This window comes from Camelus ferus, chromosome 4, assembly GCF_009834535.1.
Source record: "Camelus ferus isolate YT-003-E chromosome 4, BCGSAC_Cfer_1.0, whole genome shotgun sequence".
In the NCBI taxonomy this organism is placed as follows: Eukaryota; Metazoa; Chordata; class Mammalia; order Artiodactyla; family Camelidae; genus Camelus; species Camelus ferus.
The window spans coordinates 65,342,336-65,361,412 of NC_045699.1; positions in this window are offsets into that span (position 1 = coordinate 65,342,336).

The window sequence follows — 19,077 nt, forward strand, 5'->3', positions numbered from 1 at the left end:
CACCTCTCGACCACTTTCCTCACTTGCAAAATGAGATTCTTGTCTTTACCCTGGAGACTTGGGAGATTAGCTTGAGATGATGGAAGCCTTTTGCACAAAGTCACTTGAGCCCCAAGTGAATGGGACTCTAATTGTCATCTTTGTATTCTCTGATGGCCCTAGTTGGAGTGATCTTGGTGGTTCTGTGATCTTGGGCACTTTACCCTCAGTGGGACTCGGTTTCCTCCCTTGTAGAATAGGAATAATACCAGTATGTACTGTAGGGGAATTATGAGTTAATCCAGGTAAAGGGTTTAAGACGGTGCCTAGTATGTAGCAAACACCAAATAGTATCTTCTTACTTGAGTTTCTCATAAGAATTCTATTTTTTCCTCCAATTTGGAGATCACACTGAACCCTTTGAACAGTGCCCTGAGACCCAGCTTAAGTCCAAGCAGCCCCCAGACATCCTATAACACAGCAAAGTGTTAGCTGTGGAAGTGTGCCTGGTGGGATTATGCTTAAGACGTTTCACAATTTTACCAAGACTATCAGGGGAGTGAGGTGTGGATTTTGCTCAGTTGAATTGTTCAGCTGAGTTTCACACTGGGTGACAGCCGTAAGTCACTTCTGGGCTGGAGGAGGTCGTTCACTTATTCAGTCGACAAACACTGATACCTTCTCTGCCAGAGAGGGATGCCGAGGGAAGCACGCTGAGATCCTTGCTTCCTATCAACGAGCAGACATGTTACTGAATTTTCCTAGGTGGATGATGTAAGCAAACTCCACTTCCCTGCAAGAAGAGCCAAGAGCAAAATTATTTCTCCTCTTCCAACAATTCCATATGATACTTACAGGTCTGGCAAAGGCATTGCCTCTATTTAGAACTACCAACTAGTAGCTTTCCAAGAAAATTCTAATGTAGCATTTCATTTAATCTGCAAACAACCCTGTGAGGAAGAGATTATTATACGCTTATTACAGGAGAGGAAACCGAGACCCAGCGACCTACCCAGATCAGCCAGGTAGAGTGATGGAACCAGGCTTAGAACCCAGCTTTCCCCAGCTTTGAAGTTCACATCCATTCACTGCTTGGTACTGACCTTTAAGAATCCCTCAATGCCCTATTTACCATGATTCTTTCTTTTTTTGAGATTTTAGTCCTAGGTGGAAGGAAATTTGTCTTCAAGAAAGAAGATTCCACTCTCTGAATTGTCTTCATTCTAGATGGTGGGTAAACTCAAGAATGATCAGCCTTAGTTTTTTCCCCCCAATCTTTGTTTTTTCCCTTTACAAAGGTAACACATGCGTATTTTTAAACACTCAAACATTATTGGAACATTTAAAAAGTGTGAGTCACAGGTATTCCCCTCCCCCAAAATAACAGCTGTCAACAATATGGAACATATTCTTTCAGTCTTTCCCCTTACAAATATTAATAACACACACATATCGTAATCATTGTAGCATTACAGAAATTAAGCATGCCATAGACCTTTAAAAAGAATTTTAATATTATGTTGAGAACATCATTCATTGTCAGTTCATATAACCTGTCTCCTTCCTTTCAACAGGTTGCTATAGACTGAACGTTGTGTCTCCCCCAGATTTGTATGTTGAAACCTAACTAATCTCCATTGTAAGAGTATTTGGAGGTGGGCCTTTGAGAGGTGATTAGGTCATGAGGGTGGAGCCCTAATGAATGGGATTTGTGCCCTTGTAAAAGAGACTCCGGAGAGCTTCTGGCCCCCTTCCTTCAGCCATGTGAGGTTTCAATGAAAAGATGACCATCTGGGAATGGGAAAATGGGCCCTCACCAGAACCAACTCTGCCAGTGTCTTGATCTTGGACTTCACAGCTTCCAGAACTGTGAGAAATAAATTCCTGTTGTTTATAAGCCCCTTGTCTGTGGTATTTTTGTTATAGCACCCTAAACTGACCAACACATAGGTGCATAGTGAATCAGAGCATGAGTCCACAGTTTTCCTCGCCACACATCCCTGTGGATGGATCTTTGGCCTGCTGCCTTTTTTTCACTTACAAAACACATTGCTGGACAGATTCTTGAAACTTGTCCCCCCATGCCCTGCACGCCTAACTTGTAGTATTTAATACAATCTCAACTAAAGATTTCTGCAAATGGCTGTTCAACGTTTAGGAACAAGTGACCGAGGGGATCTCTGCATACTTGTGTTTGTGTCTGCAGGGCACATTACTGAAAGGAGAAATGTCAGGTCACAAGGTATGCATCTTTGAAGCATATTTACAGGCTGCAAAGTTGTTTTCTGGGGGGAAAAATGAAGCAATGTGAGGGTAGGAGATGTCTGGTTTCCCTGCACTGCAGGGGAAACACTTTGTTGGGGACACGAGAGTGGAGTTGCATTCTCTCATATAGGGTACCAGGCCTCAGTGATGAATCCTCCCCAGGCTGCCCCTCAGGAATCCTCACCTGCTTCCTGCTACCTTGAGAAGAAAGGAAATATGAAGCTGCTTGGCTTCCACAGGGGAGACAGCCCCCTCCTAAACCCCAGCATGTTTGGGCGCCTCCTGCTGCAAGCTGTGCCCTGCCCTGCCTCCAACTGCTTGGTCTCCCAGCTGCCTGGCAACCAGCAGTTAAAGATGCAGCCTTTGAAGTCTGTGTCTGCCCTGCCAGTTTTGGTATGGCCACCCCATGCCCTCTCCTCAAAGGCAGGACAGGAGCAACACCCAATCTTGCTTGAAAAATGGTGATGACGCCACAGCTGCATACGGCTGGGTGCTCAGGTAGTGGGCAGCAACGTGGCCTGGAACCAGGAGTGAGGTGAGCAAGTGAGCAAGGAGACGGCCCGCAGGACCTCTCTGCTCCAGGCCAAGTCCTTTCTGCTAACCTAAGGGATGGCTAAGTGGGGTTCGCATCCAGGATGCGAGTGTCCTAGATGCACAGGTGTGGGCATCTGCCCCCAACCCCTAAGGAAGCAATGAAGGCCAAGGAATTCAAGGCCTCCAGCTTGGTTGGCAGGCAGGAAACTGCTGAATCCCCCCCATTTAGGCTGCATGCCTCCTAGAAAAATTGTCACATTTACCTTTCACTCATTCTTTCATGAATTGAGCAACTGCTCTGTGTCAGGCACTACTCAGGTCTCCAGTGACAGCACTGTCAAGAGGCAGACAAGGTCCCTGCAATCATGAACTTTATCTTTTAAGAGGGAGCAGACTATAGGAGCACAAGCTAATAAATAACTCAGGGCTAAATAACTTCAGATGAAAAATATTTTGAACAGAATAAAATAGGCAATGTGCTTGAGAGAGCAGTGGGGACTTCCTTTAGACTGGCTGGTCAGGGAAGGCCTCCCTGAGGAGGTAGCATTTGAACTGGGGCTTAAATGAGGAGAGGGAGCCAGTTTCCAATAACTGGAAACAGAGTGTTCCTGGAGGAAGGCATGATGGGGCAAAGACCCTGACCCAAGAATGAACTTAGTGTTTTGGTGTTTGGTGGTCTGAAAGATGATCAGAACTGGAACATCGCAGACGGGGGTCTGATCAGCCAGGACCTGGTAGGTGGTGGGACAGGTGGATTTTATTTTGCCTGCAGTGGGAAATCACCTCCTACTTTGTATGCAAGTTGTTGTTGAGCATCGGTTCACTCATTCACTCATTCATTCAATCAGCCAGCTAGCTGGTCAGTTAATAATCCTTTTCTGAGCAAAAGCACAGGGACTGGGGAGAGAGATGAATAAGAGACCTCGCCCTGGCAAAGCTTATAGACTAGTGAGCAGACAGTGCGGACACAGATACTTACAAACCAAAGAGACACATGGAAGAATGTTCAAGGTGCTGGGAACCCAGAGCATTTTTTTCAGATGTGGGAGGATCAGAGAAAACCTCCAAGAACACATGATATGTTTGAGTTGGATCTTGAAACACCAAGCACCATGCTGCTACATCAAAGTGCTCAGTGTATATTTACTAAATGAAAGAAGGATGCGAGGGAGGAAGAGAAGGAAGAAAGAAGGATGGGAATTTGCCAAGTGCTGAAGAAAGAAAGCATTTGAAGCAGAAGGAACTATGTGAGTGGAGTTGCAGTGAAAAGAAACAGTGTGGCAAGGGGTCATAGGTGACTTCCCAGAGGTAACATCAGCAGAACACTCCCCCACTCAGGCTCTGCAACTCCTGCCATGTGTGCCACATAGTGGGTGCACAGTAAAAGTTGATGGTGTGGTGGTATTTAATGTTATTTGCTAAATGTTTCAGACTCTCAGAGATCAGGACCCATGGTAGCATTGCACTTCTCTGCCATAAGTAAAATTAGGAGTAGTTATGTGACTTGTCTTGGCCCGTGAAATATGAGCAGAAGTGATGTGAGTCACCCCTGAACAGAAGCTTTAAGAGCTGGCGAGTGATCTGTGGTGTTGGCTTTTCCCTGCCTCAGCAATCACAGAAGCACAGAGAAGGAGCCTTGCTCAGTTGGTGTCTCTCAGGGAGGACAATATAGAGCAGAGGTCCCCAGCCAACCTGCAGTGTACATATGGGATGAAGCACGGAGACACTGGGGTGGTTGTTACTGCAGCAGAACCCAACCTCTCCTGACTTACAGAATGAGAAAGCGGGTGGAACCGAGGGTAGATTTCTGAGTTACGGCAGGGGCGTGAGGCCCCTTTGGAAGTGATGGGTATGGTGAAGCTCTCAAGGAGTGAGTCATCTGAAGTCCATTAAAAGTAGTTCTTGAGACCAAACTCTTGGAGTCTCTTAATTTAGCCAATTTAGCTAGTCACAGGGAAGAGGTGTATCCCTCCAGCCACCCATGGGCTTTCACGTTTCTCCTTTCCAAAGAGACAGCATTTTGAGCTTCCTATGAGCATATCTGTAGTCTTGGTCCATTCCATTGGCTCACTCATTGTTTCCCAAATGTTTCTTGTGGCCTAGTCTCTGCTGGAGATAGAGAGACAGACAGACAGAGAGAGAGAGAGAGAGAGAGAGGGAGAGAGAGAGAGAGAGAAGTCCCCAGTGGGAAAGACTGAGTTGGCTTCCCTGATATGTGAACTAGGAAGAAAGAGCCCATGTTCCATCAAATGGAAAAGGCAGCAGAATCAATGTGTGCGAAGGCACAGGGTTATGAAAGGGAAGTGAGGCTCTCAGGTGGGGCTGAGTGGCAGTGGTGAGGTCAGAGGATTAGGCATGGAGAGCTTGTTCCAGACTGAGGGATTTGGACTTTGTCCTAGCATTAATAAAGAGCCTGCAAAGGTCTTCGGGCAGAGGATGGTTTAGATGAGAGCTGAGTAAGGGGTGTGAGAAGCACCAGGCAGCGGTCCCCCAGTCCCCTCTTCCCACCCTGGTCTCTGGCAGTGCAGCCCGAGTGACACCAGTCCCTGCTCTGTTTTCAGCATCTCTATCATGTTGCTTAGCAACTTCCTGCAGACCCCCACCTGCCTCCCAGATCCCTACCGAGCCCAGCCTTTGTCCAACCGATGGCATTTCCCCCTCCATCTCTTTATCTTGATGGGGGCTTTTGAAGCCAAGAGTTATGAGTGAAGGATCTAGAGCCCACAGACCTGGATTTGAGTCCCACCTCATCCACCAGTTTCCAGCTAGATGATTTAACTAGTGAAGTAACCTCTGGGAGCCTCTTCTTCGTCTGTGAAATGGATTGACATTTGTGTACACCTCATAATGTTCAAAGAGAAACAGTCCAAGGAAAGAACTTAGCAAGTTGCCTGGCACAATAAGGCTCAGTGAATGATAGATGTTGATTATTATTAACAAAGTGTGACCTCCTACGGGACAAGAGTGATGTTTAGCATGTGTACAGCGCTGGGAAAGAGGGAATGTTACATAATCCCAGCTACTTTGTAAATACTTTAGACTCTTCTAGCTTGTATCCATTAGGCCTTGAATCTCCCCAAAGGCCCTCACTCCCCGTGTCCCCAGAGGGCGGACTAAAGCTTCTGCTAGGGTGGATACTTTGTACCAAGGACATTTGCCTGAGCACAAGTTCTTGGAGCTACGTAACTCTGTCTCTAAACCCTGGGACCAGGGGTAGGCAGATTTGATGTGCAGCTACAAAGGTCCACCTGTCCCTGCCTGGGATGGGCAGGTCTGCACAGAAGATGACATCCCACCTGCTTTGGAGGCTGTCTTTAATAAGTGGCATTGGAGATGCCGGCTGTGCTCTGGAAAGTCCCAGAGCCTGCTTCTGGAATGAACCTGATTAATGGGCACAAAACAGACTTGGAGATTTGGTCATATCCAAGTCCTTGAGACACTGGGATAAATTTTTCTTTAGGCCCAAAGAGGAAGGAGCTAGCCTTCACTGTGTGACTGCTGTGTGGGACACTTGTACTTCCAGAATCTCACTGGATCCTCTCAGCACCCTTGAAGGCCACCTTTCTTGTCCCTGACTCACAGATGGGAATTCCAGGCTCAGGAAGAACCAGCCACTTGCCCCACAGCTCTAAGGAGAGGGGCCAGCGGAAGCAAAGTCCACCTAACCCCCAAACCCAACGACTGTCATTTCTATGAACTTAGAGGGAACATGAGCTAAGGGATCTCTTCTGCCAGGCCAAGTCCTGTTCACACTCTTTCCAGAGAGTAAATCTGATGATGTCACCCTCCAATCCTCACCCTCAATTTACTTGAGACCTTGCCATGGCCCTCCTCTGCCTACTTGTCCAAGCTTTCTTAGGATGGAGGCTCCCCATGCCCCTCACGGGCTGGCCCCCACCTTCTCCTGAGCATCCTCCAGCCCCCAGCAGGCACCTAGTCCTTTTGATCAATTGACTCTTCTCAGTAATACCTCCAGGCCTTTGTCTGTGTTCTTCCCTCTGCCCATAGGGCTTCCTTCCACCTAAATCTCTGCTGAGGAAACTTACTTTTCCTTGCTGGCCAAGCTCCAGCCTCACCTCATCTGGGAAGTCATTCTTGGGGCTCCCATGAGACAGCCCCTCTACAGCTGCCCTCTAACATGCTCTGTCGTTGTCTTTTCAGGGCCTTTCTCCTCCACTGAATCATAAGGTCCTTGAAGGCCAAGATGCTTATATGTCTCAAACTTCGGGTGCAGGAGCTCACGGATTTCTGATGCAGATATTGATCTCTGCACATATGATTCTTCTCCTCTCTGGTGGTACGTGAGGGCTGTGCCAAGGGCACCTTCTTCCAGGCACAGCCGCCCCTAAGCTTCACTAAGGCCCTGCTACGACCTAGGCCACAGCCAAGCACATTACATAGAATTACTCACTGACTCCACACACCTTGTAAGAAAGGTTGTTTTTTAATACCCATCCTACCCATGAAAAACTGAGTCCCAGAGAGCTTAGGCATCTTGCCTAAGGCCTCTCCAGCTGCTTAGTGGCAGATCCAGGATTGTTAACTGAGTCCAATGGTATTCTTTTCATGTTTTCAGTCAGTATCTCAAAGTTTACTGAGGGCTTGCTGTGTGTTGAGGGCATTTTAGGCACTGGGGACATAGCCATGGACACTAAATAAGCTATGTGTGTGAGTGTGTATGCTGTCTGAGAGTGACCATATATGTGTGAGTGTGTAGGAGTGTGTCTGTGTGTGTGTGTGTGTGTGTGTGTGTGTGTGTGTGTGTGTGAGTGGGTGGGTGGTAGAGGGTGCAGGTGCTGACTGGGGTGAGGATCAGGGAAGGCTTCCTGGAAGAAGTGACATTCAAGCTAAGCTGAGAGTGAGCAGAGGTTCAGTCAGCAAAGGTAGGGGGTGGGTAAGCCTCTAGGAGCGGGAGCAGCAGAGGGGAAGGTCTGGAGTGAGAAAGAAGTCAGTGGCTTGAAGGAATTGGTGGAGAAGGGAGGGCGGAAGCTGGTGGGAGATGGGGCTGAAGAAGGAGGCAGGTGGTCCCATTATGGAGGGCCTTCCCAAGAAAAGTCACCTTCATAGATTTTTTTGCTGACTTAGCCATTTAGTGCCCTTCAGGCCAGGGAAGAGGGTTTCTGCAGATTCAATGCCAGTGGGCTTCCCTGTGTCTATAGCCTGCTGAGTGTCCCTTTGTTCGAAAAAGAGAATGAGGACCCAGAGGCTGAGAGGGAGGCAGCCTCAGCTCTCAGACAGCTCCAGAGTGAAGAGTAGTATATGCTGGATCCCAGGCCAGAAGCCAGGCACCGTGGGTTTGGCTGTTGGAGGCTGACCTGCTGTGTTGTCCTGGGCAAGTCGCTTGACCTCTCTGAACTGGTTATTCTGTGTGAAATAAAGGGACTATTCCCTCTGTAGTTGCCCTAGAAATGCTTGCCCCTTCATTTCCTCCTGGAGAAGGGAGCTTATTTTGCCCAGGAGGGCCAGCTCAGGATGGAATAAAACATTTATTGGACATGCTCTGATTCCTTGCAACTCCCAGCAGGCAGTAAAACACAGGGCGGAAAAGCTGTCCTGGGAACTTTCCAAGATGAAAGGTGTTCGCCGTAAGGCTGGGTTCCCTCCTGGCCTCTTACGGACCCTCTTTGCCAGCCTCCAGGCTCCCTCTCCACTCTGCCTGGAGGTTAAACGTGCCAAAGGCGTCTGTTTTCTCCCCATTTTTTCCCCTCTGCCCCTGCACGAATGAGAGTTTGACAAGCCTGGCGCAGCCGCGTCCTGGCTGTGTGTTCCTGGGCAAGTCGCTTTTGCCGTAAAATGGGAGAAACATTACTACTGAGATTGTTGCAAAGGACTAAACAGATGATGACCGTCCTGCACACAGTGAGCCCTCAATAAAGATTATGTAGCACGTCTTTGGGTTTGTTTTTTTGCCTTTGCCTTTTACTCCAAGAAGAGTTTTTCTCAGAAGGAGGGGAAATGTCACCGTTAGTCTTTTTTCTTGTGGTAAAATATGCATAACATAAAATTTACCATTTTAACTATTTTTAAGTGTACACTTCAATGGCATTAACTACATACATTGTGGAGTAGCCATCCCTGCTACCCATCTCCACTTTTTCATCTTCCCAAACTGAAACTCTGCATTTATTAAACAATAACTCCCCATTCCCTCTTCCCCCAACCCCTGGCAATCACTGTTCTACTCTATGTCTTTAGAAACATGACTACTCTAGAGATCTCATACAAGTGGAATCCTATAGTATGTGTCCCTTTGTAACTATCTTACATATTTCATTTAGCATAATGTCCTCAAGGTTCATCCATGTTGTAGCATGTGTCAGAATTTCCTTCCTTTTAAGGGCTGAGTAATATTCCACTGTATGTGTAGGCCATATTTCGTTTATCCACTCATTTGTCAGTGGACACTTGGGTTGCTTCTACATTTTGACTATTGGGAATAATGCTGCTGTGAACATGGGTGTACAGAGATCTGTCTGAGTCCCTGCTTTCATTTTTTTCTTGGATATATACCTAGGAGTGAAATTGCCAAATCATGTGGTGATTCTGTTTAATTTTTATATCGTGTGTCTTAAGGTCTCCACTTCTTTAGCTTAAACAGGGACACCTTGGTCAGATAGGGGCTCCTTCTCTACCTCTCCTCCCTCACCTAGAATAGGTCAGCTTATGCTCTACCCACCACCAGGCTCTGGTGCCCAACCCAAGGCTCCTCTGGATTCCGCTAACCTCCACTGTGGTGGGTGTAGTTGGTGTGTTCCTGGACCTCCACTGACACGTGGCATCCAGCCATCCCTTGTTGGGCAGCTCTTGCCTCTGGCTCCCACTTCAAAAAGGAATTTAGGGGCCCCCTCCTGTTTGATAACGCTCCCTAGAGGAGGCTAAAATACTGCCACCTTGGCTCAGCACCATTTGGAGGATTATCTCTTCTTGCTGCCAGCCCAGGGGACCCAACCTTAGGGCATCATTGTCTTCCCAGCCCCATGGCCCTCCAGAGTCTGCACTCCAGCAGGTTAGTGCCCTGGTTCCAAGCACGAGCTTGAGGATCAGAATGATCTGGGCTTAAGACCTGGCTCTGGCAGTTGCTGGCTGTGTGACTTCAAGAAAGTCACTTCTTCCCTCTGAGCCCCAGTCTTCTCATCTACAAAAAGGCAGGGTAATAGACTCTGTTAATAGAGAAACTGAGCTAATGCATGGATACCTGTGAGCCTTCAGCCTGGCACAGAGCAAATGGTCAGTAAATGGAGCTGTCATGACCATGGTCTTCACCTGGTAGGGCAGGAGCCTGAAGGAGGCAGAGCTCCCAGATAGAGGGGGGCTGGGATGAGGAAGCACTTCTGAGCCGGGTCCTCAAGGTCCCAGCTGAAGACACCTAGGAGGAGATTCCAGGTTGGCGAAGCCAAACTCCTCTCCTCTCCATGGGTCTGCCTTGATTTAAATCCCTTTTCCTTATTATTATGAGTTGAAGGTGGAGAAGGGAACACACGTTTACAGAATATCATTCTTGTGCCTTACTGTGTCTCATGGAAAAAGTATCTGTCCTTACAACTTTGTTTATCCTTCTTTAATTGAATGGAAGAATTTTTATGAGAAAATTGGTCCTGTTTTTTGCCACTAAAATATGGGCGTGTACAGGAGGCAGCAATATGGAGGTTGCCTCTTCATCTTTCTTTAAACCCCTGTTTTTGAACAGGACTTAGTGTCCCCATGATTCTGTCACCTGGTGTGTTGGTCATTTTGACCCACTTTACAGATAGTGACACTCAGGCTCTGGGAAGTGAAATGGGCACCATAGAGAACTGGAGTTGGAAACAGCACTGTCTGTTTTCAGCAGTCCTCAGTAAGTGCATGACACCGAGCTAGGCTCAGGGGCTGGGAGGTGGTGATGATGCGAGTGTGACCCTCTTCCTCCCTCCCATGTTTGGAGGATTTCTTCTGTCCTTGACCTGAGGGTAGACAAGTTTCCCCCCAAGTCAGCTGCTCTGCATCTCTGACACTCCTTGCCTCACAAGCTGCTCTGAAGTGGCTCCCAGGGCTTCCAAGCCACAATCAGCTGCATCTTGGCCTGGGGTGGGAGAGGGGGACCCTGCCCTGCCTCCCTCAGAGCTATCCCCACTCCAACCGTTGGCTTTTCAGTTCCCACAATAATAAACAAGATGATTCCAGAACTTTCCATTGTTGCCTCCAATTGTCCTTCAAGTCTTCAGCACTCCTCATCCCCACTCTCAAACCCTCTCCTTTGCTGCTTTATATAAACCAAAAGGCTCCACGTGAACTTAGAGAGTAAGTTATCCCTGCAAGCTCTATGAGGGCAGGTACCTTGTCTGTTTCTCTGTCTGATACTCCATTGTTCTGCCAAAGCCCAGTTCAATTCCTGGCAGAGTGGGCATTAAAAAAAAAAATAGTTCTATTATACAACATAAACCCTAGTTGTTTCTTCCTCAAACCATCTGCCAGTGGGACAAGTGGGCTGTCCAATGTTTAGCATCATCACATGTGACATGGCTGAACAGAACAGGACCGAGTATAGAGGAGCTAGGGTACCCCCCTAGAGGCTTTTTTCCAGGAGGCAGAGATCTGTCAGTATCCTTTCATTATGGGTAGTCAACTTCCTAATCATCTTTGAATCCATCATACATTTTTCCTTTCCCGTTTATGGGAAGACCATGAGAGACTGGACTCGTTCTGTCCATCATACATTTCCTGACCTACCCATCTGGTGACTTCAGCAAAGAAAGAAATGAGGCTGATCTGGGATGACTTGTTCTTAAGGAATCAGTGTGTGGTCCTGAGAATCACTGCTTTCTCTCTCACAAGTTCTGAGTTCTCTGGAATATTGCTCAGAGTGACATTAAGATCACTACCCCCTGCATTTGCAGAATGTCTTGGCTGCTAGATTTTGATAATACTAACCACATTTGTCCATTTCTTAGGCTCTTGGGTCCTCTCTGATTCTCCTTGATTCCAGAGAGAAATAGGACAGTCACTCAACAGTCTTGTGTGCAAGTTCTCTTGCCCTAGAATAAATTCCTTCCAGCCAGGAGATTTAAACTTCTGTGCCCTCACCACTGCCTCATCTCTCTTGGCCTCCTGTTTCCATTCAGCAATATTCACTCAAGTCTTTTTGGGTCTGGTGATCACCTTCCTTGCTGATTGTAATGGGTTGAATGGTGACCTCCAAAAGAATATGTCCATATCCAGGAACCTATGAATGTGGCCTTACCTGGAAATAAAAAAAAAGATCTTTTCAGATGTAATTAAGTTAAGGATCTTGAGATGAGATCATCTGGAATTACACAGGTGGACCCTAAATTCAATGGCAAGTGTCCTTACAAGAGTAGGAAGAGGAGAAGACACAGACACAGAGGAGGAGACAGCTGTGCAAAGATGGGGGCAGAGAGGAGAGTGCACAACCACAGAGCCAGGAACACCTGGGGCCAGCAGAAGCTGGAAGAGGCAAGGAAGAATTCTCTCCTGACAGCCTTCTGAAGGAGTTCGGCCCTACTGACACCTTCATTTGAGACTTTTAGCCTCTAGAACTGTGAGAGAATAAATTTCTGTTGTTTTAAGCCACCCAATTTGTGGTGACTTGTTGCAGCAGCAGTAAGAACCTAGTGCACTGGTGGTGGTGGAAGCCCCAGCTCTCCCTGCTCTTTGTCAGAAGCCCTCTTTGGGATGACCCCTCCATCCTCCCCTCTGGCCTCCTTGCCTCCAAGCTCACTCCCTTCAGTCCCTCTGCTACACTGTGACTGCCAGAGGCATGTCACTAAATACACACTATGGCGTTCCTGTTTGAAGCCTATCAGCTAGAACTGTCTATTCCAAGAGGCTGAAAACCCAACCCAGACGGGCTTACCCAGAAAGGAATTTATTGGCTCGTGAAACCAAAAAGGTCAGGAGCTAGGGCTAGCCTCATCCTGACTAGATTTGGGGCTCAAACGATGTCACTGGATCTCATTTTGCTCTGTCATGCTGCCATCTGCTCCGTTGGCTCTGGTTTCAAGCTCTGTGTGGCAGGGAGATGGTGGCAGCAGCCTCAGCCCCTGCATCCTGTTAGATTAGAGACCAGCAGACAGGTTCAAAGATGTCTGTCAGGTCCTCCAGTAAAAGCCCTGGGTTGGCTCCCATTGGGTCTGATGAACCATCCCTCGGCCAATCACTGTGGCTACAGAAATGGAATGTGTTGATTGGCTTTGGTCTAAATCACATGTTCCTTCCCCTGGAGTCATGGTGGAGTTGCTTCTACTAGAACCACATGGACTGGGAGGGAAGAAGGAGTAAAAGGGGGGAAGATGCAATCACAAAAGAAAATTCCCACCCTAAGTATATCAAATGAATGCTGAGCAACCAAAAACAAACAAACAAACAAACAAACAAACAAACAAAAACCAAACCCCAAAACAAACAACAACAACAAAACAGTAAATTTCCACTCAGATGCTCTTCAGTGGTTTTGCTAACACACATCAGTACCTCAGTCTCTGGTCTTCAGCCTCACCAGTTCCAATTTGTTTGATGTCCCCAGGTACACACTGCCATTTCTTGCTCACATGCTTTTGTTCATATGGTCCTCTGTACCCAAAATATTCTTTCCCCCTTCCGCACCCTTCATCTGACTGATTCCTACTCCTCCTTCAAGACCGCTCACCTGGGGACTTCGTCTCCACTCTGGACCCCACAGCAGGTTGAAGTTCATCTATAGTGGTTTTGACCCCATCGAACTGAACTTGAATGCTAATGAGTCTTTCTCCTCCACCGAACTCTGCACTCCATGAGGGCTGGGATTTATTTTATTTTTGTTATTTAACAAACTCATAAAGCCCTTTTCAAGGGTCAACCACCATTCTAAGTTCTTTACAAATGTTGTCACTTAATCCTATAATAAACCCATAAAGACGGCTCTATTATTAACCCTACTTCAAAGACGGGGAAATTGAGATGGGGGGTTGTATCTGATTCACCTCCGTATTTGTCAGGTCCAGTTCAGGGCTAGGCACATGGTAGGTGTTCAAAAATTATGTGTCTTTCAAGTTGTCTCTCCTGGTTGTCCAATCTTACCAGAATGGCCATGTCCTCAGATTTTCCCATTTCCCAAAGTTGCCTACATTTTCGATTTTCCTAGCCTGGAAGGGGGTGTTGCTTAGTAAGCATCAACCAGAGCAGCCCCACCTGGAATCCCTCTGGCTTTGCATCGGGTGCCAGGCTAGCACCACAAGAGCTGGCACAGGAACCTGTGACATGAGGAAGGGACCTCAGTCTGGACTGTTTCGGTTCATGAAATCACTGCAATTGGAGGATGAGCCCAGGAGGCCGCCGGGTGGTCTTCTGCCTCCCCTACCACAATGCCACACTCCTCCTCTGTGTTCCCAGAGCCCAGTGCAGGGTCCTATCCTGATGGTCACTTCCCCCGACAAACTCCTAAAGACCACTTTGTCCAAATTCCTAATTTGAAACCTCCTGAGCTTTAACTGAATCGAAATTAAAATTTGTATCTGTCTTGTCCTCACAGGAGAGATTATTTCATAAAGACCAGTGAGCCTCCATTGCTGCAGACCATCTGGTTCTGTCTCTCCACTGTCCTTATGCACACGAAACCCCATCCCTCCTCCATCACTCTGAGCTGCCTCTTTCCCACAGACTCTTTAGTCTGTCAGTCCTGTCTGACCGTCCATCCTTATCCCCTTGTCTCTCATCCTGGTCTCTTTCTGTTTGCCTGTCTCTTTCTCCTTGTCTCTTTCTGCTGGACTTGTCTCTACTCTGTCCCCTGGCATGTGTCTGACTGTGTCTCCTGGATATCGTGTATCTGTTTCTCTCTAGGCCTCTCTCTCTCCATCTTTGGTTATTTGCAATGTCCAGAAATGGGCCTGGGACCTCCAGCTTTCACATCAGACTGAAAGAACTCCTCTATAACAGGGCAGCCTCGGGGCCTCCCAGCTAGGACTCTCTCCTACTCTATGAGCCCCCTCCCTGCTGCCCTTGCTCCTCAGGGCCCCTCTGCCCAGCCCAGGGGTGTAGGAACCCTCAGGGCCACATGGGCAGGGTGGCCGTCTTCTGCCCTGAGGACCCAGGCCGCTGCAGCTTCCCTTAATGAGCGCGCCTTCAGTGACACATTCATTATTCCTGTTCGGTCGCTTCGAGTCAAAACTGATTAGTTACACTTACCGCCGCAAAGATGTAATGATTTTATTGTTTATCTTCAATTTATTTTGATTAACATCTCCGTTCTCTTCATTGCAAGTGCAATTAGGTGCAATCTAACAGCGACTACTTTAATTTTGTTGAAATTAAGATGAATAAGTGACGGCTTATGGTGCTTTGTTTAACAAATAAATCATAGTTAAGAGGAGTGTATTAGTAATAAATGAAAAAAGACAGCCTAATTAAAATGCATGGAACCAGCCTCTTGATGTACATCCAAAATCCAAATCTGAATTCCAAAAATCAGAGGGAGCTGAGGGTTAGGAAGACCCTTGCTGCCTCTCACAATGATGATCAGAAGATGACAGAAGGCGTGGTTTGGTTTGGAGGCTGCTGCGCAGAGAAGAGTGGTGCATATTATGACCCTTGTGAGCCAGTCACACCTTGTCAGCAAACGCCACCAAGAACCCAGTTAGAAATCAGACTTGGGAGGACACAGGAGGGATTAGCAGCCAAGCCCACAACCTGAATTCTCTCCGGGAACCCACTGAGGACAGGGGACAGGTCCCTCCTTCTCCCGCCCCACCCAGGTTCCCTTGGGAGGTGGGGGACCCCGGTGCCAAGCCCGGAAACCCTGAGCAAGTCTCCCAGTGAGATCTCCTCCCCTCTGGGCTGACGGGGACTTCCCCACCTCTTGATTTGGAAACAAAGTGCAAAAAGTCAGCCCTGGAAAGTTTCCCGTGTGAAGTTTAAAAGCTCCTGTGTTGAAGAGGCTGGCTTTGAAGCAGCTCGCTGGGGCCCCTCAGCAGGCTCCTGCGAGTCAGAGGGCCAGCTCGCCTCAGATCCACCGCATCAGCCTTTACAGGGCTGGGAAATGGGGATTGTTTTTAAGCTGAAAAATTACTCGTAGAGCTCACTCCTTTGCCATTGCTCTTCTTTTTTTCTCAGCCATCTTCCTCTGCCTTTTCCTCCTCTTTTGCTTCCTCCTTTTAGTGAAGAGGAGCAGGCAGAACTGGGTTCAAATCCCAAGGCCAGCTCTTACTAGCTGTGTGACCTCAGGCCAGTGACTTAACCTCTGTGGACCCCAGTGCTTATTCAGCAAATGGAGAGCAATGGTGCCTCCAAGGTAGGGGTGCTGTGAAGGTTAGTCAAGATAACTGCACAAAAGCATCCCGCATCTGCCTGGCCCAGAGGAGAAGCTCAATAAGCATTAGCTCCCTCCCTCCAGACCCTCCTGTCTCCTCCTGTCTCTGTGTATTGCTCTTAGCTAGATCTTCATAGACATCTCTTTGTCCCTTCTCCTGGCTCACTTAACTCCTATTTATTCTTAATCCTTCTGTATTTAAACTTTACTTTCCTTTTTCACCCTCCCATCACATGTTACTGAGTGCCCAGCTTGTGCCAAGCACTGTGCCAAACCTGGAAGACCATACAAGGTGAGCAGCCCTGGAATGGGCCTGCTCACAAAGAGCTTCCAGTCCCATGCCCCAAGTCCCCAGTGAGACTCCTTCAGAATGGTCATTATGGTCCTGTGCATTCAAAAGTGTCTTCCCTGCAAAACAAGCACTTTTGGAAGGCAGGGCAATGCCCAGCACAGAGCCTGGCACATAGCAGGCACTCAGTGGCTACTGACTGGTCAATGAAACAACAAAAGCCAGCTGAGGACACTCCTGTGGGACTGACTGTGAGGGCACAGAGAGGTACCACGCCTCGGTGTATGGTCTGGGGGAGGCTGCACTCATGTGGTGGCACAGATGCCAAGGCAAGCAGTGTCCCTGCAAGGTGGACAGTGCTAGGACAGAGCAGAGGAGAGGACAATTCCCAAGACGGATCACAGGCAGAGGACAGGACGGGAACTGAAACTGGTTTTCTCCTTCCAGTCAAGAAAAGGGGAAATCGGGACTCCTGTGTTCCTGTTACCAGGCCCAGACTCCTCCTCAGTCTACAAGCCCCTCCCCTTCTGTGCCTGGCCCCACAACCTCTCCAGCCTCATCCCTCTCATTCCTTCTGCTCCAGCCACACTGGCCTTTTACTGACTATGCTCCCTCCTGCCACTCAGCCCCAGAGCATGCTGGTCACTCTTCCAGGAACACTCTCCCTTTAACAGGTCCTTCCCACTTCCTGTAAACTGCAAGGCTGGCCCCACACCTGACTTCAAGTCTCACCTTGAGAAAGCCTTTCCTGAGCACCCAGCCCAGGTCAGTTTCCCTAGATGTTTGGTCTCCACTGCATTCTCTACTCCTCCAGGGCACCTGTACAACTGTCATGAAATAATTACGGAATTGCTATTCACAGTCTGTCTCCCCAGCTAGACTGCAAATTGCATGAAGGCAGAAATCACTTCTGCCTTGCGAACTGTTCTACTCTCAGTGTAATCCTTATTGCATATTTGTTGAATAAAAGCTAGCTAGAATGAATAAGCTTTTATCCGCACATTATGCATACTATGGATGATCTCAACTACAGTCCTAAAACGGAGGTGGCTATTGTTCCCATTTTACAGATGAGGAAACTGAAACTTAGAGTGATATGACTTGCCCAAGACCACACACTAAGCGGCCTTGAACCCACATCTGTCTGACTCTGAAGTCACACTTCATCCAGGAAACATCTTTGAAGCTTAAAAGCTATTCATCTCTCTTCTCTCTCTCTCTCTCTCTCTCTCTCTCTCTCTCTCTCTCTCTCTCTCTCTCTCTCTCTCTCTCTCTCTCTCTGTGTGTGTGTGTGTGTGTGAGTGAAGGCAGGGAGGAATAGGCTTTCTCCTGCTCGGGTTTGAGGACAGGAGAGAGTATTTTCCCTTTGCTTGGTGTCAGTGAAGGAGGAACCAGCAGGTGACAGAGCCTGACATATTGGATCCAGTTCTGGGATCTGCCCTGGGGATACTGCAAGGGACCACCGATACTTCTCAGTAGAAGCTTTGGAGATCCTAGAAGAAACACCCTTGACTTTCCCTGCTGAACTGGCCTTTTATTACCTCTCCTGGCCCCGGAGGCTGGCAACATAGGTTTTGTAGGGGAACACTTGGCACCTGGTGAGCCCTTATGGCCAGACAGCTGCTCCAGTGACTGCTGCACTTGAGTAAGTATGAACTCCAAGAGGGGGAACCAAAGTCCATGAGAACCCCCTTGCCCCTCCCAACCACATCCCCAAGAGCGGCTTATTAACTCCTTTCACACATGGAAACTGTAGCTAGGAGGGAGGAAGTGACTTGTCCGAGGTCTCAGAGCAGAGAAATGGATTAAGTTGGATTCCGGGGCTGGGGCTGCTGTTCCAGGAGGGATTAAGGGAGGGATAAATTGTCCTCCCTAGCAAAGGGAGCAAGGGGTGGAGAGTGAGGGGAGGAAGAAAGAAAGAAAGAAAGAAAGAAAGAAAGAAAGAAAGAAAGAAAGAAAGAAAGAAAGAAAGAAAGAAAGAAAGAAAGAAAGAAAGAAAGAAAGAAAGAAAGAAAGAAAGGAAGGAAGGAGGGAAGGAAGGAAGAAAGAAAGAAAGGAGAGAGTCGGAGAAAATGGTGAGAGCGACCGAGAGAGGGTAAGAAAGTCAGCACCACGGATGCAAAGAGAGGCGCAGTGAGCAAGGGAGCTGGGGACATCAGGAGGGACTGAGAGAGACATCAGGAGGGACCGAGAGAGGAGGGGAGTGAGAAACGCGACAGAGACCGGGAGATGGAGGGAGACAGAGGGAGGCAGGCAGAGACGGACAGACGGACGGGCCAGAGCTAGTGACAGTGACGCGGGAGCGAGGGGAGCGCGGAGCGGGCGCGGGCCGGCTTCGGCGGGCGGGGGAGGAGGCCGGGATGCGGCGCCGCGCCGCCCCCGCCCCCCCCCCGCCCCGGCCGCACGGGCCCGCAGCCTAATGACCGCCTCCCCGCCCGCGACGCCGGCCCGCGCGGACCCGAGGCGCCCCGCAGCTGGCTGCGCCGGGCCGGCCGGGGAGCCGCTAGCGCGGCAGCGACCGTGTCAGTGCCCCGGCTCGGGGAGCACTGATTGATTTGTCAGCCAAGGAGACGAAACCGCCCCTCGGATACGCGCGCCCCGTCTTCGGCTTCCCGGGCGCAGGGCCTCCCTCCCGCGCCTCGCCCGGCTCCCGGGCCGGTCCCGCAGGCTGGAGCTCCCCGCCTCCCGGCCCGGGCCCCGACGCCCCTTCTTGGCCCTCCGCCCCCTGCCCCTG